This window comes from Gymnoscopelus microlampas (assembly GCF_963454915.1).
Source record: "Gymnoscopelus microlampas genome assembly, chromosome: 12".
NCBI classification, from domain to species: domain Eukaryota; kingdom Metazoa; phylum Chordata; class Actinopteri; order Myctophiformes; family Myctophidae; genus Gymnoscopelus; species Gymnoscopelus microlampas.
The window spans coordinates 4,050,960-4,064,064 of record NC_139949.1 but is presented as its reverse complement, the minus strand read 5'-3'; the positions used below and the strand labels follow the sequence as shown (position 1 = coordinate 4,064,064).

Below are 13,105 nucleotides of genomic sequence, written 5' to 3'. Positions count from 1 at the left end.
TGCACCCCCATATCCAGTGGTGTAAAGTAACTAAGTACATTTTACTCCACTAAAATGATTTGAAAACTTTAGTTACTAGTTACTTTGTGGATTTAGATTATTATTACAAAACACGCCCTAACCACTTCGGCCCTATATATATTCTTCGGCTATTTGAACATAGCCAACCTACAAGCTCACAACGCCTCACATCGCGACGCATAGTGAGCTTGTAGATCTGCGAGATGTCATTGAGATCTTGTAGAGAACCTTCCCTAAAACACGGGACAACGCTCCACACGTCCCAGACTCTTCTCCCTCCTGGCTCCCAAACAGTGGAACAAAACTCCCCATTGCAGTTAGAACTGCATACCCACTCCCAATTTTCCGCCGTTCTCTAAAGACCTAACTCTTGAGACTCCACCTTGACCTTAGCCCATAGCATTTGACATGGTCTTGACGACCTTGCAGTCCTTTTACAAACGTAATTCAGGTAGCATGTTAGACAGATTCCAGGTTCATTTGATTACCTGTCCTATAGTTTCAATGTGCAGATTATTATTTCTTGATGTTATATTGTTTAGACAGATGCTAGGTTATTGGTTTACCTGTGATCCTATAGTTTACTGCATTTGTATGTGATTACCTTGCAAATGTTCCATTTGTACACTCTTTGAGTTAAATGAACACTGAGGATTTTACTGTGCGTATATTTTAGGGTCTTTGGTGAGACCGGTAGGCTAGTAATCTCCAGAGTATAGTGGTGGGAGCCACATCAAAAGCGGGTATAGTGTGGCGCTCAACACATCTTAGATGGGAATCATACCAGTGGCTGCAGGTAAGGGTTAATTGTGTCATACACAGTAATAGAACATTTGCATCAAACTGTGACTTTACTGGTGCCAAGTTATGATCTCAATACTGTCAACTTTATAGCCTAACATCTGAAGCCCTGTTTTATTTTATATATTTCAGAAATACTTGTAGATCTGCTACTTGAATTTCCTGCATAGCCTATATTTGCTATTTTTTAATGTCCATCTATAAATGTCCAGGTTGAAAGTAGTTAAAGGTAGTGTAAGTGATATTTTATTTGGTTAAAACTAAGTTTTTTTTGTTTAAAGGTCATAGCTTTATATTGTGATAGTAGTCATTGCTGACTAGTGTTTGTTCAATAACAGGGATATCCCTGTCTCTGCAGCTCTATAATTAACAGAAAATACATGTTGGGTTGAAAGTATCCAGCCAATCAGGGAAGAGACCCATTTATCAGCTTCAATTGTATAGTGTTCCATTTCCAATGTTGTCATCACTTCCAATTCCACTTGTTTAATATGTATTCTGTGCAAGTTATCTCTCCTGATTGGGTCAAATTAGTATCCCGACCTGTAAATGCATTTTCTGTTTACCAAAGAGCAGGAGGAGAGACATGGAGACTTCTGTTACTGCAGGAGGAGAGACATGGAGACTTCTGTTACTGAACACACACTCTAATCTATAGCAATGATTACGCTCAGAATATAGAGCTATTTAACACTTATTTTAACAAAATAAATCACTTACCCTACCTTTTCAATACAAGACAAACCATAATGCTAAGAAACATTTCTCAGCAAATGGATTTTGCTGCTGTGTGTAGCCTACAGTATATTTAAAATTCCCTTTGGGTTCTATAATAAATAGAGCAAAACATGAAATCCTCCCACTAAATAGGATGAATAGGCTCTATGCACAGCAGCCATATTAGAAAGAAATTGGGCATCGTCCTTACTTCCTTCACAGGCGTTACCAATGATACTAATGAAGGCTCTGTTCCATTCTGGTCAGGGTGCTGATATCATGCATGTTGGCTCACTAGAAACACTCCATTTTGGTTCCCAAATGCCCCCTTATGGTGGGTGTGTAACTCTGAGAGTGTACAAATGTGCATTTGTACACTCTCAGAGTTATGGGGGTCCTTGAAAACTAAATGGAACAGAGCCTTAATTAGTATGGTAACACCTGTGAAGGAAGTAAGGAAGGGGCCCAATTCATTCCCAATATGGCTGCTGTGCATAAAGCCTATAGGCTCTATGCACAGCAGCCATATTATCACTTCCTTCACAGGTGTTACCAGTGATACTAATGAAGGCTCTGTTCCATTTAGTGTAGCACTAGTTCTCAGATTTTTCAATTTCCACGACCACCATAACTCTTGAGAGTGTACAAATGGTTCCATTTGTACACTCTCAGAGTTACACACCCGTAAAATGCCATTTGGGAGTGTTTCCAGTGAGCCAACATGCACAATATCAGCACCCTGACTCTGTTTGACCAGAATGGAACAGAGCCTTCATTAGTGTCATTGGTAACACCTGTGAATGTCTTACAATATGGCTGCTGTGCATAGAGCCTGTGTCATCTATCTACCACTTGATGGCGCAGGTGGACCATTTCTACACCACGGGAAGATGTCTCATTTGTTTTGGGGTGAAACATGAAAGCCCACACAATTTACATTTTAGCACTGCAGTCGTGGAAATTAACTAAGTACATGTACTCAAGTAGTGTACTTAAAGATAATTTTGAGGTGTTTTTACTTTACTGGAGTATTTCCAAATTTCAGTACTTTTACTTCTACTCCACTACAAGAGGGAACTATTGTACTTTTACTCCACTGCAATTTTTTGATTGATTTTGATTATTATTACAGAACATACATTAACCACTTCAGTCCCATATACATATTGGCCATTTGAAAATAGCAGATCTACGAGCTCACATTGTGATGCAATGTGAGCTTATAGATCTGCTATTTTCAAAAGATTTGCATACATTGTATACGTTTGAAACCTGTGAAATGGAACATTCTGCATGATAAGTACTTTTACTTTTGGTACTTTAAGTACATTTTGTTGCCAATACTTCTTATTTAATTTTACTCAAGTACATTTTGAATACCAGACTTTTACTTGCAACAGAGTATGTCTGCATTGCAGTGTTGATACTTTTACTTAAAGTAAAATATTTAGTATGTATATTATTTAATATTATATTATATTATAAGTAACTAAGTACATTTACTCAAGTACTGTACTTGAGTAAACTGAGGTATTTTTACTTTACTCGAATATTTCCCATTTCAATACTTTTACTTCTACTCCACTACATCTCAGAGGCACATAATATAGTACTTTTACTCCACAATAATTAGCTGAGAACGTTAATTACTAGTACTTTGTAGATTTGTATTATTATTACAAAACATGCATTAACCACTCTCTACAACATGTCGCTTTACAATGCCTTGTGAGCTTATAGATCTGCTATTTTCAAAATATGTTTTACACATTTTGAACACTTTTTGAAATGGGACATTTTGCATAATGACCACATTTACTTTTGGGACTTTAAGTACATTTTGATGCCAATACTTTTACTCAAGTGCATTTTGAATACCAGACTTTTACATGTATTAAAAGTCTGCAGTATTGATACTTTTACATAAGTAATACGTTTGAGTACTTTTTCCACCACTATTCATTAGGCTAATCTACATTATACTCATTCATAAATTCAGAACGATGTCTTTTCATAAGTTTCATAATCCTAAAATCAAATCAAATGCATTGTTTCCATTTGTTAAACCCTTGAGGGTGCTTTGGCTTGATGATGATGATGATGATGATGATGATGATGATGATGATGATGATGATGAGGATAATATGATGATGATAATGATGATAATAATAATAATGAGGATGATGATGATGACGATGATGATAATAATAATAATAATAATAATAATAATAATAATAATAATAATAATAATAATCATGATACTAATATTGATAATAATGATTATGATGATAATATTCATATTCATGATAATAATGACAATAATAATGATGATAATAATAATGATAATAATAATAATAATCTTATTCTTTACACATGGGTTAAAGTTTCATTTTATTTCTCATCTCAAACAGAACAGTGACCAAACACTTGAGGTAGATTCAGCGTCAAAGCCCGACGAATGCTTTGCCGTAGGACGGTGTCGCGCGGCCGGGACATAATATAGCAGAGTGTTTTTTTCAGCTGCAGCAGGACACCGTTGTGCGGCAAAGTATACATCTGGATTTGTAATATAATTTCCCTACATTATATAATAATTATTCTAATAAGCGGAGAGGGGAACATTTATAGTGCCGAACTGACATGACAATGTGAAGAAAAAACAAACAACAAACATATACAACCAAAACACCACTACACTGTGTGTGTGTGTGTGTGTGTGTGTGTGTGTGTGTGTGTGTGTGTGTGTGTGTGTGTGTGTGTGTGTGTGTGTGTGTGTGCGTGCGCGCGCGTGCGTGCGTGCGTGCGTGCGTGCGTGTGCGTGCCATCCAGAACCAAATTAGGTACCAAGTGGTTGGTCTCAGGGTTCCGTTGTAACTTTGATCAGATAACGGTCCATATAACGGTTCCAAAAGTTCCCGAGGGTGGCGGACCCCCCCCCCCCCCCCCCCACGCCGTTCCCACGGGTCCACGGGGGTCCGCATGCATGGGTCCATCGCTCCATAAACGGTTCCCATATATATACAGGATAGGTGGGCACTATAGGGACATCTGGGCACCTCCATGTAAAATTGGCTATTTTGTCCAAAATGTTACAAAATAGAATATTTAAAAAATGGTCTTAAGTAATGTAAAGTAGCCTATACATGATGACTATCGCTACCTGCAATCATGCAGGCGGTTTGTCCCAATCCACTTTCAATAATGGTGTCCCTATTGTGGGCAGCTTATAGGCGAACATTTTCAAAAGTTTTTAACGTCTTTTGTAAAACTTCCATGAAAATAGCACATCTACAAACTTGTAGATCGGCTGTAGTTGAAATTGTTGAATAGGACTAAATAAAATAACTTTTCTTTTAATGAAATGTCAAAAACAACGGTAATTGGTATACAGACTATCCCCAGTTGGGCTCTATTAGGAGAGGTTCTCTAATACCAAACCTGGGGCGTCAGGGTTTAAGACATACATTTACTTCAACTCTGTTAATATTAATATACACAAACGCATACTAAAGCCTTTCATTTTTAATTGGCGAGTATCAGAACCTTGTGGTGAAAGATGACTCATAATTCACACATTTTTAAGGCAATTATTCTCAATAATTTATTGTAATGACAGTCGCCTGTTTTCAACTCGAAAAGGCAAACCACTTCCTGATTTGAATTCATTGTCAGCTTACCTGAAACCCTTGAGAGAGACACACACAATGCAGCTGTGAACTACAGCGTCCAGTCAGGTTCAACTGCAAACACCCACATTTAGTTGTCCATCACGATCGATTTTACAACTGTTTGCTCTCACCGGTCCAATATTCTACCGCTTTTTGTTGGAATTGTCTTTAGTTTGTCCTTTACTGTACAGTAAAAGGAAAGTTGTCTGTATAGTTCTTTTTTTTATGATTTTCTTTTCATTGTCTTAAACTGAAATTAAAATGTATTAGCAGGCTGTAAAAGTGAAAGCACCATTTTAATGATATTATTTAAGATGTCTTTGTCCTCCATTAAACGGTAGAAGTGCCAGATCTGTGGATTCTTAGACCAGGTCTGCTTTTAAACATCGTCACTGTCAAGTGGAAACCATGTACGTCCACAAGCATTACTTTTCTTGAAACGAGAAAATAAAAGTCACAAGCTCTTAATACTTTTAATTGGCTAAAAACATTCAACCTGCTCTCCCTATTCTGGGCATGTCAATACAGAAATATTCATAATATTTTTTTGTAGATCTGCTACTTTTGATATTTTTGTTTGATCAAGTAGGGCATTGATTTACGAAAAAACACTAAGTAAGTAAATAGTAAATATGGAATTAAGCGGTTTCTGCCCGACTGCAATGATATATATAGATATATGTCTTGTACGTCTATTAGTGCAGGAGAAGCTGTTTTTTTGCGGTGGGCCCCTCATTGAATGGAGGAATGATGCGAAACATTGTGAGCTTGAAGATTTCTTTTTTTCCACTTCTTTTGCTCAAAATACATGCAAACATTTTAGGTTTCCTGCCCGACAGTGACGTTGTGTTGTCTACAGGAGTCGTGTTTCAACAAGCGGGATACAACCAATTAATAAAAGGTTCAAATCATCTCTATGTTTAGAAGATTAATTGACAACCTCTTGTTATGAACAAGAAATGTTTTCTTCAGGTTATAAACTTGGATTATAACTTCAATATTACACATTTTTATATTATAAATGTAGATATAAATATAAATTCAATATTCCTGCTTTTTCAAACACCCCTCCTGTGCAATAGTGTGTTTAACTAAAGGAGAATCTTCTAAAATAGTGTAATGATCTGCAGTGTCTTGCTCAGGGGCACTACTATGTGAGGAGGAGCTGGAAGTCGAACCGTAGACCTCCGCTGTGTCCCTCCTGACTTCAGCTCCACATGTCACAACGTGACTTAGAACCAACGCGACTGAATTGGTATCGATAGGATTCAGGAATTCATTTAACATGTCAGCCACCACTCTAAGCCTCCGTCCCTTTCTGGTGTGAACATCTGACAAAAACAGATCTACAAGCTCACAATATGTCGCAAAATGTGACACATGAGCTTGTAGATGTGCTATTTTCGTCCGATGTTGGCCCTAAAATAGGGCCGCTGATTCATGTGGTTCATGTCACTGAGCTCTTGAGAACGTTCAGAGTGTGTGTAAGTGCATTTTAAAGGTGTTTGGTTCTAGTTGTAAACATGTTGAACCACACTGACCTGGGTGTGTGTGTTTTAGCTACAGTGCAGCAGGCAGTGTGACGTCAAACCCTGCCTTTCAGAAGCCCTGTATGTGAATATATTTAAAGAAGACAAATCTGAATCTTTTTGGTAATCATGTCTCACTGGTCAAGTAATAATTTGATGTACTTTGTTTCGTCCACCAGAGAGCCCCATTTAACACCCTCCGACCGCTGGGAACGTGTTTGTTTGTGGACGGTACAGTTTTATTTCCACACCATTTGGACAGAGTTGTTTATCTTAGGTCTGCTATTCTAAAACAAACAAAACTAAACAAAAGAACACTTGTATTTTTAAAATACTAAAAGTGGCAAAGAGGAAGTCATGGATTTATTCACCACTGTGACCTGTAGACAAAAATACAGAGGCGTAAATGTGGAATGCACCGTCAACCATTTAAGCCCCGTTTTATACTTCTGCTTCTTGAGAATTTGGAAACTTTTTGCCCCCCCCCCCCTATAAATGACGCCAGGGTAAAAGTGGTCGACACCTTGTAGGTGACGATGGGAAGAGACATCTGGCTCTGTCAACCAATCACAAAGTGGTATTTGTTGGGTCTTTAGCCGACGCCTGTGTTTTCTAGCGGCGGCGACATGAATTTGTACACTGAGGTTGTTTTTATTGTTTTCTCGTCGGATGGTTTTTGTTTCTATGAGTTATTTTAATGTAACTTCTGTCTGTCAGACCTTTTATTGATGCGCCATCATCAGTGGAGTCTGTTTATTTTGTTTTTGCTTGTAGATTATTTTTTTTTAGTGCCATGTAGACCCCGCCTCTGTTACCATATTAGGCCATGCTGCATTAACCTTATTGATGTACTAGAATATACATATTTAAATATGGCTGCTTATTAATAAACGTACAAGTACAAGGAGCGATGTGTTTGAGATGTACTTCATTTTACCCATACATTTCACACCAAATAAAACACTGATGTTGGCCTACAAAGCAACCAAAGGCATTGCACCCCCATATCCAGTGGTGTAAAGTAACTAAGTACATTTTACTCCACTAAAATGATTTGAAAACTTTAGTTACTAGTTACTTTGTGGATTTAGATTATTATTACAAAACACGCCCTAACCACTTCGGCCCTATATATATTCTTCGGCTATTTGAACATAGCCAACCTACAAGCTCACAACGCCTCACATCGCGACGCATAGTGAGCTTGTAGATCTGCGAGATGTCATTGAGATCTTGTAGAGAACCTTCCCTAAAACACGGGACAACGCTCCACACGTCCCAGACTCTTCTCCCTCCTGGCTCCCAAACAGTGGAACAAAACTCCCCATTGCAGTTAGAACTGCATACCCACTCCCAATTTTCCGCCGTTCTCTAAAGACCTAACTCTTGAGACTCCACCTTGACCTTAGCCCATAGCATTTGACATGGTCTTGACGACCTTGCAGTCCTTTTACAAACGTAATTCAGGTAGCATGTTAGACAGATTCCAGGTTCATTTGATTACCTGTCCTATAGTTTCAATGTGCAGATTATTATTTCTTGATGTTATATTGTTTAGACAGATGCTAGGTTATTGGTTTACCTGTGATCCTATAGTTTACTGCATTTGTATGTGATTACCTTGCAAATGTTCCATTTGTACACTCTTTGAGTTAAATGAACACTGAGGATTTTACTGTGCGTATATTTTAGGGTCTTTGGTGAGACCGGTAGGCTAGTAATCTCCAGAGTATAGTGGTGGGAGCCACATCAAAAGCGGGTATAGTGTGGCGCTCAACACATCTTAGATGGGAATCATACCAGTGGCTGCAGGTAAGGGTTAATTGTGTCATACACAGTAATAGAACATTTGCATCAAACTGTGACTTTACTGGTGCCAAGTTATGATCTCAATACTGTCAACTTTATAGCCTAACATCTGAAGCCCTGTTTTATTTTATATATTTCAGAAATACTTGTAGATCTGCTACTTGAATTTCCTGCATAGCCTATATTTGCTATTTTTTAATGTCCATCTATAAATGTCCAGGTTGAAAGTAGTTAAAGGTAGTGTAAGTGATATTTTATTTGGTTAAAACTAAGTTTTTTTTGTTTAAAGGTCATAGCTTTATATTGTGATAGTAGTCATTGCTGACTAGTGTTTGTTCAATAACAGGGATATCCCTGTCTCTGCAGCTCTATAATTAACAGAAAATACATGTTGGGTTGAAAGTATCCAGCCAATCAGGGAAGAGACCCATTTATCAGCTTCAATTGTATAGTGTTCCATTTCCAATGTTGTCATCACTTCCAATTCCACTTGTTTAATATGTATTCTGTGCAAGTTATCTCTCCTGATTGGGTCAAATTAGTATCCCGACCTGTAAATGCATTTTCTGTTTACCAAAGAGCAGGAGGAGAGACATGGAGACTTCTGTTACTGCAGGAGGAGAGACATGGAGACTTCTGTTACTGAACACACACTCTAATCTATAGCAATGATTACGCTCAGAATATAGAGCTATTTAACACTTATTTTAACAAAATAAATCACTTACCCTACCTTTTCAATACAAGACAAACCATAATGCTAAGAAACATTTCTCAGCAAATGGATTTTGCTGCTGTGTGTAGCCTACAGTATATTTAAAATTCCCTTTGGGTTCTATAATAAATAGAGCAAAACATGAAATCCTCCCACTAAATAGGATGAATAGGCTCTATGCACAGCAGCCATATTAGAAAGAAATTGGGCATCGTCCTTACTTCCTTCACAGGCGTTACCAATGATACTAATGAAGGCTCTGTTCCATTCTGGTCAGGGTGCTGATATCATGCATGTTGGCTCACTAGAAACACTCCATTTTGGTTCCCAAATGCCCCCTTATGGTGGGTGTGTAACTCTGAGAGTGTACAAATGTGCATTTGTACACTCTCAGAGTTATGGGGGTCCTTGAAAACTAAATGGAACAGAGCCTTAATTAGTATGGTAACACCTGTGAAGGAAGTAAGGAAGGGGCCCAATTCATTCCCAATATGGCTGCTGTGCATAAAGCCTATAGGCTCTATGCACAGCAGCCATATTATCACTTCCTTCACAGGTGTTACCAGTGATACTAATGAAGGCTCTGTTCCATTTAGTGTAGCACTAGTTCTCAGATTTTTCAATTTCCACGACCACCATAACTCTTGAGAGTGTACAAATGGTTCCATTTGTACACTCTCAGAGTTACACACCCGTAAAATGCCATTTGGGAGTGTTTCCAGTGAGCCAACATGCACAATATCAGCACCCTGACTCTGTTTGACCAGAATGGAACAGAGCCTTCATTAGTGTCATTGGTAACACCTGTGAATGTCTTACAATATGGCTGCTGTGCATAGAGCCTGTGTCATCTATCTACCACTTGATGGCGCAGGTGGACCATTTCTACACCACGGGAAGATGTCTCATTTGTTTTGGGGTGAAACATGAAAGCCCACACAATTTACATTTTAGCACTGCAGTCGTGGAAATTAACTAAGTACATGTACTCAAGTAGTGTACTTAAAGATAATTTTGAGGTGTTTTTACTTTACTGGAGTATTTCCAAATTTCAGTACTTTTACTTCTACTCCACTACAAGAGGGAACTATTGTACTTTTACTCCACTGCAATTTTTTGATTGATTTTGATTATTATTACAGAACATACATTAACCACTTCAGTCCCATATACATATTGGCCATTTGAAAATAGCAGATCTACGAGCTCACATTGTGATGCAATGTGAGCTTATAGATCTGCTATTTTCAAAAGATTTGCATACATTGTATACGTTTGAAACCTGTGAAATGGAACATTCTGCATGATAAGTACTTTTACTTTTGGTACTTTAAGTACATTTTGTTGCCAATACTTCTTATTTAATTTTACTCAAGTACATTTTGAATACCAGACTTTTACTTGCAACAGAGTATGTCTGCATTGCAGTGTTGATACTTTTACTTAAAGTAAAATATTTAGTATGTATATTATTTAATATTATATTATATTATAAGTAACTAAGTACATTTACTCAAGTACTGTACTTGAGTAAACTGAGGTATTTTTACTTTACTCGAATATTTCCCATTTCAATACTTTTACTTCTACTCCACTACATCTCAGAGGCACATAATATAGTACTTTTACTCCACAATAATTAGCTGAGAACGTTAATTACTAGTACTTTGTAGATTTGTATTATTATTACAAAACATGCATTAACCACTCTCTACAACATGTCGCTTTACAATGCCTTGTGAGCTTATAGATCTGCTATTTTCAAAATATGTTTTACACATTTTGAACACTTTTTGAAATGGGACATTTTGCATAATGACCACATTTACTTTTGGGACTTTAAGTACATTTTGATGCCAATACTTTTACTCAAGTGCATTTTGAATACCAGACTTTTACATGTATTAAAAGTCTGCAGTATTGATACTTTTACATAAGTAATACGTTTGAGTACTTTTTCCACCACTATTCATTAGGCTAATCTACATTATACTCATTCATAAATTCAGAACGATGTCTTTTCATAAGTTTCATAATCCTAAAATCAAATCAAATGCATTGTTTCCATTTGTTAAACCCTTGAGGGTGCTTTGGCTTGATGATGATGATGATGATGATGATGATGATGATGATGATGATGATGAGGATAATATGATGATGATAATGATGATAATAATAATAATGAGGATGATGATGATGACGATGATGATAATAATAATAATAATAATAATAATAATAATAATAATAATAATAATAATAATAATCATGATACTAATATTGATAATAATGATTATGATGATAATATTCATATTCATGATAATAATGACAATAATAATGATGATAATAATAATGATAATAATAATAATAATCTTATTCTTTACACATGGGTTAAAGTTTCATTTTATTTCTCATCTCAAACAGAACAGTGACCAAACACTTGAGGTAGATTCAGCGTCAAAGCCCGACGAATGCTTTGCCGTAGGACGGTGTCGCGCGGCCGGGACATAATATAGCAGAGTGTTTTTTTCAGCTGCAGCAGGACACCGTTGTGCGGCAAAGTATACATCTGGATTTGTAATATAATTTCCCTACATTATATAATAATTATTCTAATAAGCGGAGAGGGGAACATTTATAGTGCCGAACTGACATGACAATGTGAAGAAAAAACAAACAACAAACATATACAACCAAAACACCACTACACTGTGTGTGTGTGTGTGTGTGTGTGTGTGTGTGTGTGTGTGTGTGTGTGTGTGTGTGTGTGTGTGTGTGTGTGTGTGTGTGTGTGTGTGTGTGTGCGTGCGCGCGCGTGCGTGCGTGCGTGCGTGCGTGCGTGTGCGTGCCATCCAGAACCAAATTAGGTACCAAGTGGTTGGTCTCAGGGTTCCGTTGTAACTTTGATCAGATAACGGTCCATATAACGGTTCCAAAAGTTCCCGAGGGTGGCGGACCCCCCCCCCCCCCCCCCACGCCGTTCCCACGGGTCCACGGGGGTCCGCATGCATGGGTCCATCGCTCCATAAACGGTTCCCATATATATACAGGATAGGTGGGCACTATAGGGACATCTGGGCACCTCCATGTAAAATTGGCTATTTTGTCCAAAATGTTACAAAATAGAATATTTAAAAAATGGTCTTAAGTAATGTAAAGTAGCCTATACATGATGTGAACATGCAGGTACATTATTATCAGACTTCATGTTATCCTTCAACTTCTTGTTTTTATGCCAAAACGACTGGGTTTTGTAGCAATGTATTGTCATTGTAGAAATATTAGCCCTTAAAGGGGTAATTCACCTCAAAAAGTACTTATTTTCAATTACACACCCCATGAAGCCTTGAATTCATGGAGATTTCAAATATAATTATTTTCTCAGGAATGCGAGGAAAACAAAAAAATCTCCATGAAATCAAGGCTTCATGGGGTGTGTAATTGATAGAAAATAAGTCATTTTTTGGGGTGAACTACCCCTTTAATTGTCGAACGTTTAAAGCATGTCCCAATCATGTATACTTTACTTTACTTACAAAACATTTTCCAAATATTTTATCTTTTAACATTTCGGACAAAAATAGGCAGTTTGACATGGAGGTGCCCAGATGTCCCTATAGTGCCCACCTCACGGTACCATCTGCTCCTAGGATCTCCTACCTGTCCTGGCGCTGACCAGCGCTTTCTTCTATAACAGGTCCAATGTGTGGAAATGCGCTCTGCGCGGAATTGCACGTTTTTTGTATAGAATGTTTTTCAAAAAGAAGATCTTTATATTCCTCCTCAGGCAGCAGCAACAACAGATTCTCTGAATGTTTGTTGCTTGGTTTTATTATTATTATTATCAT

At 37.5% G+C, this 13,105-nt stretch overlaps 1 protein-coding gene across 1 annotated transcript in view; it reads right to left on the bottom strand.

The window, feature by feature from the left end:
* The window catches only part of LOC311056925 (parvalbumin beta-like), a 523,075-nt gene that overhangs the window by 396,791 nt on the left and 113,179 nt on the right, over positions 1 to 13,105 (bottom strand). The gene's annotated exons all lie outside the window — the stretch shown is intronic.